The sequence below is a fragment of the Pinus tabuliformis genome, chromosome X (genome assembly GCF_031772625.1).
Source record: "Pinus tabuliformis cultivar Carrire ecotype Pingquan chromosome X, CPIR1, whole genome shotgun sequence".
Classification (NCBI taxonomy): domain Eukaryota; kingdom Viridiplantae; phylum Streptophyta; class Pinopsida; order Pinales; family Pinaceae; genus Pinus; species Pinus tabuliformis.
The window spans coordinates 564,554,301-564,562,429 of NC_142308.1; positions in this window are offsets into that span (position 1 = coordinate 564,554,301).

Below are 8,129 nucleotides of genomic sequence, written 5' to 3' on the forward strand. Positions count from 1 at the left end.
TAAAAATGGAAAAAATTACAAGGTTACTACCCAAAGTTTGAACATATCTAATGCATCAATATTGTTTGAAAACAGACGATTGCCCACTTACTACCAGTCGTCCGTATTTAACATATATGTCAAATATTTATGACAAAGGATTGCACTAGAAATTGCAAAAAATCCATGGTTGCCTTTTCAACATTTACTCCATGTTGTGTGTTAGAAACTTGTTTTTTTGTCTTAGCATTCCATATCAAAATGATAATCCTTTCCCTTCTCGTCAGGGACTTAATGGCAGATGGCACACATGCAAGAGCTGCTATGGGACACGATTTAACAGATGGCACACATGCAAGAGCTGCTATGGGACACGATTTAACATTTGCAGATGAGGATAATGATATTGATTCAAATCAACAATGACTTTCATCATTTGATACATTGGTTCAATAAATCTATGGCCCCAGTCATATCAGGCGAAATTGATCTGAGCATTTCACGTACTCAAATCTCCGCGCCTCACATAATTTTTGGCGTGAGCCTACACTCTCACAACTATGACATGATCCCTGTTGCCCTTAAGTTGTAAGGACAATGGAATGCATAATTATTTGAGTTTCCAGTGCAGAGTTGTGCAAAATAGGCTACGATTGAGAGTGACGTTGTGTAAAGTGGACAGGAAAGGGAAAAACTATAGGGCAATTAGAAGCAAGGGCCCAGGCATCACATGTAACAGAATATTTGAAATTTCAATGAAACGCACTGTACTGTAGTTCTTGACTCCTTACGATGCAGGTTAGGTTGTTTTGACTAAGCAAATTGGTTTTGATGGCTTGATTTGTCTGAGGTCTGATCTCCATTTTAATGACATCTTATCGCAGCTTCCATTAACCATTAATGGAGGCTTGCTATTCATTTTAGGTTGAGTTATTAAAAAATACCAGACATGCCTTTTAAAATAGCAGCCTAAACTTGTACATTACCAAGCTAAACCTACTTACTCTCTATCTTTATCTTTGACTGCCCAACCACACTGCTCAGCTTATATAGCATTGCTGTCTCTTTTTCTTTAATTGAAATGCCACAATCGTTCTCAGATTCAACAATAGTTCTGACATGAGAAGTTCCAGAAGAAATTTAGTTATATGACTTGTCTGCACTTCTGGAAGGATTGCTAACATAAGTTTACAGGGGCATCGTTCGTAGAGGTAACTTCCAGAGCACTATTAAATGCACTGTTATATATATAAGTTTTATTTTGGGAATTTATTTGTATATATAAATATATTATTTTGGGTGGCTATGAATAACATTTTAATTATTTACATATTATAACTTTTTTTCGGGGATTTGAATATAACTTTGGTTAAGTTATTAAAAATAGAGATAATCAATCCAATGTTGAAGAGTGTAAACATAACAACTGGTTTCTTTGAATTCCATGCCATTCATCTTTCTATTTCGACGACAGTTGGAAAGTTGCATGGAACTCATTTTACTAGGTTGCTCGTACAAGCATGGCAGGGGGTAAGGTTTAGGCACGTCAACCTGTGTAATTGCCCGCACCAAAGACCTGTGTAATTGCCCACACCAAAGATCTGGACAGTAAAACTATTAGGCGACATACCAAAATGATGCAAGAACTTGGAAAAATCCACCAAAGTCTTGGGAAGGCTCAGAGTAAGCAGGCGTAGCCTTGTTCCAAAACCGCCCACAAAGATTAAGGCCTTCATGATATCTGCTTGAGTACAGTAACCCGATGCAAGTTATTGGAAAATATTGAAATTGCTTGGTTCTGAGTAAAATATGTTTATGCAAGAGGAGTAGAGACACAGAGGGCCTGGTGCAGATGGGTTCTGATATGCCGAGATGGGAGACACAGAGGGTCTGGTGCAGATGGGTTCTAATATGCCCCGATGGTAGACAACACAAAAATGGATGCTCATATGCCCATCAATGAAATTTCTAAACAGACAAGGTGTTGCTGTTGATGCGAATCCTATTGTGTAAAGCAAATTTCTTTGCCATAAACTATAAGAGAGGCCCAAGGAGTTTCAATTTCCTATTGATTCTGAGGCTGTTGCGTGCTTCCAAAACAAGGGCTTCATACTCAATTGGGATCTCGTGATGGCGCCACTCGTACATGAAGCTAGAGCTCTCGAGAAAGAGTGATCAATATATCAGAATCAAATGTCTCGATTTTTCAGAAAGAGTGATCAAGAATCAACACAGGAAAGCCAGTGCAGTTTTTTGTATGTGATTTTATGCCAAGTAAAGGTATTATAATCATAATTCCCTTTCAAATAGCATTCATAATTTCCTTTCAAATAGAATTATTTTGCATTTACTTAATCAATATGCTACAAGAACAGCATAATGGCTTGTCTGCGCAACATACCTGCCCTGACTGTGTGTGTGTTTGCTAGTGTGTGGTTCACAATTTCTAGCATCTCGTTCTGCATGTGCATCAGGGAGTTTCAATTTCTTGCCAGTTCTCAGGCCGTTGCGTTGGGGCTGTCGAGAAAGAGTAAGCATACACCATACAAGCTTTAGAGAAACGTTTTAATGAACTATTAACTGTATTTTTGCAATTATTTTGGTTAAAGCAGAGTAGAATATAACTTACTGCTGATGTTGGCCCAACAACGGAAGTGCATAAGAAATTTCAATTTCTTTCCGATTCTCAGGCCATTGCGTGCTTCTGAAAAAAGGGCTTCATACTCAATCGAGATCCTGGAGCTAGAGCTGTAGAGAGCACTTGCAACGATGAGCTCTCTTTCATTACTGCATGTTAACAATGATGAGCTCTCTTTGATTGTTGCATGTCTGTATAGGCACATACCAACATAACTGCTACAGATGCCAAACCAAAGTCTTTGCGGTGGTAGGTGGCTAGAGTTGTTGGCTTTGCGGTGGCAACCAGAGATGGTAGGTGGCTAGCTTTGCAGTGGGAACCAAACTTTGCTTAAAATTCACAAAGTGCAAAATAGCAAGTAAATCCAGACTTTGGTTAAAAATTTTGTTAGTCCCTGCATATTCAACAACCCGACAATAATACCTCCAATATAAAAGTTTGGATAAAAGCTAAAAAAACATCAAAGCTTGAAAATAAAAGTTTGGATAAAAGCCAAAAACATCATTTAAATGCCCTGGTCAACTCGAATTAATAGGCAATCAACGCCGTTGTGAATGCTATAGTCCCTGCTATGCCGGAGGTAGGGACTAATAATAATGATAAAACGTTGAATTATACTTTCATATTTATTATATCATAATTTTGATTTGAACCTTTTAATCATTCTCACTTATAATAACCAATGCTCGTAGAGTTTGATATATGTTTACAATTTTCAATTCTAATAATTTATTTTATATGTTTTAACTACAATCTTATAAGCAAATAATTGACTATGTTTGATTCATTTGTTTCATTGATAAAACACGATCATGATATTATTTTTATGTCTAACATATCAGATATATGTTTTCAATATCACTCATAAATTGGTTGGTGTTACATGTACCAGTTTAATCATGTAACATAATTAAATAAGAATTTGATTTTGTAAATAATTAAAATTGATTTTTAATTTTAAAGGGTGGATGTTCCTTATTCATGGAGTTTAGGGATAACTACATATAATTATGCATAGGTGTATACTCTGTTTTAAGGATAATTTGTAATAAATGCCACTAGAATGAGAACTTTGTTATTGGCAATTCAAGCATAATTATCGAACTTGTGAACTCCAAGAAAACACCTTCTGATATTATGAGAATTCAAACAAAGATCCTTTGGTTCAAGTTGGTCATATTTTTCTAAGTTCCAAGGGCTCTCGATTGAAAAGTAGACATCTTTGGAAACGAGACCTTGACAGTGAATGAAGAGCCTCTTAAAACATTGGGGTACATATGTATAAACCTTTTCATAAGTTTTATCTAGTTTGTTAGGTGTGAAGACACATTACAAAACCATTAACAAACACTTGTCGATGCAATCAATATGTGACACTCCTTTCATTACCCAAATTTTGTAATGTAATTAAGAACATATAATGTCGGGGTGCCAATGTCAATGCTATGATGTCAAACTCTATTATATGATGTAATGTTTATTTATTAATAAAAATTATTAGAGTATGGGACCACCAATAGATTATGTTGCCTTTGGGGAGGGGCAAAGCTTGACTTAAAAGGAAAAATATACCTTCTGCGAATATTTTCCTTTGATGTGATGGTTAGTATTCCAAGAAGCTGAAAGGTCGGGAAGATGGATGGTCAAGGTGTGATTATAAAAATAAGAGGGAGAAGTAATCAAGAGGTTTTCTTCTTGGTTCTTAAGATTCTAGTTCTTCTCTCTTCTATTGCTCTTTTATACATCTCTCTCTCTTTCACTTAGACAAATTGGATTGGAAAAATGAATGGTCATAGAATTCAAAGAGGTTCAGACCTTATGTTTCGTTAAGATCTATGAGTGATAGGTTATGTGACAGGAAATGAATGTGTTCAATGCTTTTTATTTGGACTAGATGGCTATAAGGACTGAAAATGTTTCTAGTTGTTTGTTGCACATAGAGCACTAAAGAGGGGAGAGCTGAGAGACTGCAGACATTAGAGAAGGAATCACTTACGTTATGCACCATCAAATATGGTGATAAAATCTGTTCTAAATTTAAGTGTGTGAAATACTCTTGAGTTAAGTTCTCCTTAAGACATCAAGATCTGGCATGGGGGTGGCCAACTGTGAAAAGAATTGCAACACAACTAAGCCTATGGTGGGGTGGAACGTGGCTCACCCTACTTCAATTTCCAATATTTTTCTAGTTGGAATAGATACATATTTATTTATGTGTTAATGATATTTCTAGCATAGATGGCTTAGACATGCATGATCATTTAATTGCTCTTTTCAACAAGTTTATATGTACATGCATTTACTTCTCAATAAATTCATGATTGTAGCTGTTATACTATTTGGCTATAGCTTTTTATATATATTAAATTTTGTAATAACACTGGTTGAGGAAGATAAAATTATGAAATTCTCCTTTAAACATGTCATGTTGGCATTTATAATCTAACTTTTCTTTTGGAAGGTTCTAGAAGCTGAAACTTGGACCATTGTGAGGAGAATCCCGTTGAACCTTTGGTCCAAATTTCATATCTTGGGTTGTGAAATTTTAGGAAATATGGTCAGAGGAAATTGGGCTTCATAAATGCGTCTTGAAACGAGTCAAGTTGATATTTCTGCTGTCACCTTTTTTCTAAGAGGTTTCAGAAACTAAAACTTGGACCATAGTGAGGGGAAATCCTATCGATCATTTGATTTAACTTTCAGATCTTGGATCATGATATTTTAGGAGATATGATCAGAGAAGTCATGCTTTCTAGACGCTCCTAAAATCACGCATCAAAAAGGTCACTTTAGAATTTATACTATAACTTTTCTTCTAGTAGGTTCTCGAAATTGAAACTTGGACCATATACAGGGAAAATCCCAATGATCATTTGGTCCAACTTTCAGATCTTGGGTCATGATATTTTAGGAGATGATTAGAGGAATTTGAGCTTCTTAGATGCTCCTAAAATCATGCATCAAACATGTCATATTGACATTTATGATATAACTTTCATTTGAGAGGTTCTTGGAACATTGTGAGGGAACTCCCATTGATCATCTAGTTCATTTTTCAAAATTTGGACCACTATAATTTAGGAGATATACTCTGAGGAAGTTGTTATATTAGTTTGCATGAGAAGTTTTGAATAAATGCCTAAATGGTTAAATGATGATTCATTACAAATTTCGTTTTGTGGATGGGGATAGTATTTTTGTATGTTAGCATTGTTTTATGATAGTACTATTGTAATTGATCTATGCATATTTTCACACAAAGCATTTGAAGAAATATGTTAAAGGTGTTTTGTTACAATTTTGATACAAACTATTTGATAAAATACCTCAAAAGACAAAAACCAAAATTTGCATGCTTGAGTAGTATATTTTAGTGAGTATGTTAGAAGTGGGATTAGAGTAATTTTTCTTATTTGATTTCATACAAAATGTCTATAAGAAAAATACTACTTAATTGGTTGTCTATAAAGTATTTGAAGAAAGGCTTACATGTAAAGTGTTTGAAAAAATGTATGAGAGATGAAATTCAAGTTTTTCAAGTGTGGTTATGATAATTTTTGTAGGGGTATGTGACAAAGTGGTGTCAAAGCTTATTGTCAAGCTAGTAAAAAGATAAAATTTTGGGTACCTCATAACCTTTGTAAGTCGTTGAGGGAACTATGTGATGTTATATGTCATATTATATCAAGTGGGAGAAAAGATGTGGAGTGCATCACCTCTATGCTAGTGTCACACATCTTGATCATTACTCTCAACCAACAATTTAAGGCTTGTGGCTATTGGATTTAGGGATCAAGTGGGATAGTGGTTCAATATGCAGGTGGCTCATACAATAATAACTTCTGGTGCTTGTCATCTCTAGTTCAACTTATTTTGTTGGTCAAAATTCCCAATTGAGTTTTGTTGATTCTTTGTGGATATTGTTTAGTGTTTAGGGTTTTGGTGGTTTTTTCTCGCTCGGGTGCTCTATTCTAGTAATCTATTTTGGTTCTTTGATATAGTGATTTATTTTGGTGTTGGGTGTTTAGAGCTTTAGGTACTTTGTAGATGGTCCATATTTATGTGTATGGGCTCTATTTGACTCCAAGATATAATCTATGAGTTGGTTTCTTATGACCTTGCTCTCCTCTATGCCAGTACCATTTCTATACAATGGTGTAGTTTCCTTCATAGGTTGACATCCCATTCTAGTTTGAAATGTCTATTTCTTGGGACAATTTGGGTTGGTTTTCTAGAATTTTTCCATTGGGTGCTTTTTAAATTTTTCTTGATTGGGCAATAAAGGAAGTTTGTAAATATGGATTATAGGGAAGTTAAAGAGTTGCATCGTGTGCTTCATAGACATGATGGGTTCATAATCAACAACATAACAACCCTCTTCTAGGTAACTACCAAGGTTCATGAAAATGAACATCAAAGTATATCTTAAAAAACATTGGTTATGGATACTCTTTTTTAGTGGAAGAGGAAAATTAAACTTCTAGTTTCATACTAAAGAACATTATTACAATCTCCATGGATACTCACATTTAGTTTCCTCCAATTCTATAATGTCATTAAATTCACCCTAAAACACCTTTACAAAAATAAGAAATACACAAAATGATGGAAGACATAGACTTTGTGTTTAGGAATCTCATCCCACCAACGTTGGACAAGATGAAACTCTTAGTAAACATTTTTTCATTAATTTTCATTTTATGTAGAACAAGACTAATATTTAGAGTTTTTTTTTAGAGTTTACACTAATAGTAAATTTTTGAAATCCCCTATACATTATGACTGGAATTCTTTGTTTCTAGCACCTACTATTTATTTGTATTATATTGCTTGAAAAACAACACTTTTTTGTACTACCTCACTCTTCAACATATCTACAACTTTTTCTACTACAAGTTTTACTACTTTCTCTTTAAAAAAGAAGAAAATTATTGAAACATTACAATTTATATTTCTTACCAATAATTTTGCTTGCTTGAATTTGCTTTACTTTTGATGGTTGATAACACTAATCATGCTAGCGGTTTTGGATGAAAAACACAAATATTCAAAGTGTGACATTGTATATTTAGGAATCTTATAACTGCTTTGTTAAGTGCTTGGTAAGTATAAGGCTCATAATCATAACTAATGTTTCAGATATTTAAGCATAAGAGATATTTGCAATAACTAGGGAGTACTCCCTTTTCGAAAAAATATTTGCAATGTTTTCATGGTCAACTAAAATATATATATATATATATATATATATATATATATATATATATATATATAAGGAGAGAGAGGGAGAGAACTGCAAATGAATAAATAAATATAAAAAATCAACATGTTTTTTTTTAATGTAACAAAAAACAATTGAGGCTTATTGTAGACTCTCACTATAGATAGTGGCATCTAACATTATCCCAATTCTTTTCATTAATTTTTTTTATCATGTTCCCTCACATATTCATATAAAAGTGTTCAGTAAAAAAAATAAAATTAATATTATAATGGTATTGTTGAATTTTGG